Consider the following 1,312-nt stretch of genomic DNA (forward strand, 5'->3'; position numbering starts at 1 on the left):
TGCCATTGACTCCAGCAGCCCCATCCGTGACTTTCCCAGGGCCTGCCCTGCAGCCTGGGTGGTGATGTGAGCATCACTGGGGGAGAAAGTGATGCCATTTTTGTGTATATTTGTATTATTTGTATATATTTCGTTACTTGCTGGACTAAAGCTGTGTAGTTCAGTTTCCAACCTCTAAGTCTCTCCCCCTTGTTCTCGGAGAGGAGTTAATGAGGAGCATCTGTCACTGGTTTAATTGCCAGCCCAGCCCTAAACTGTGACAGTTTCTCAGGGCACCCCCCTCGCTTGCAGAGCAGCTCAGCCCTCCCCAAGGCAATTACCCACAACACAGACCCTGAAATATGAGCAATTTGTTCAGTGTCAAAGGAGGATCATGACCTAGCCAAGTTCTCAAACCTGCACTTTGTCAAGTTTAGCTTGTTCCCTTCCTCTCAGAGAGGCTGGCTGGAAGTGCAGAGAAGCAGAACAGCCACAGGTTATCAGCCCATCATTTAACTGAAGGTACATGAACAGTGAGGAGGACTGGGCATCCAGGTTTTTGACTGATGTCAACTTAAAAGCACATAAGTAAGACAGAGCTACAAAGCAAAGCTGGCTGAACCCCTGGAAGCATTTTAGAGCTAAAGAAGATAGCTCAAAGTAATTTAGAAAATGCTTGTGGTCACACAGTTAGACCAGAGGATCATTGTAGGCCCCATCCAACTCAAATACTCTATGCAGAATAAGATGATTTTAAAATACCATCCAAACGATCAAATATAGTTACTTTCATATCAATTATTCACATTAGTCTTCAAGTTCTGCTGTCCCAATAATTTACATCTATATTTAATAAAAATACTCAATCAGAAAGTCGTGGTGTTCTTTTACCTGGTGCCCACAAGGAGAAACAAGATAATTGCTCAGAAGAACTGAATGTAAATACTATAATTTGTAACATAAAATGAAGTATGAATGCTAACACATGAAACAAAGACTTGACAGCTTGCAAGAGACATCTGGCCTCCAGGACAATTTTCTACTATCATATAAAATGATCCATCTCATCTGGCAGCTGGCCTTGGTGTAAATGGGAAATCCACTCCCAATTGCCAAGAAGTTGAAAAGGCTTGTATCAGATTTACAACTTGTTTGTTCTTACCATTTTGGAGGCCAAGGCATACTCTGGTCCTGTAAATCCTGCTGTAATACCCATGTCTAAGCAGGGGACACGAAAGTAAGCAAAGTAAAGTGCTGGATATAAAGCTCTGTGGCTTAGAGAAAAAAGAGTGCATGGACAGCACTTGGAGGGAGCAAGTGTAGCATGGCTAGG

This window comes from Chaetura pelagica, unplaced genomic scaffold (genome assembly GCF_000747805.2).
Source record: "Chaetura pelagica isolate M959 unplaced genomic scaffold, ChaPel_1.0 scaffold46, whole genome shotgun sequence".
Taxonomy (NCBI): Eukaryota; Metazoa; Chordata; class Aves; order Apodiformes; family Apodidae; genus Chaetura; species Chaetura pelagica.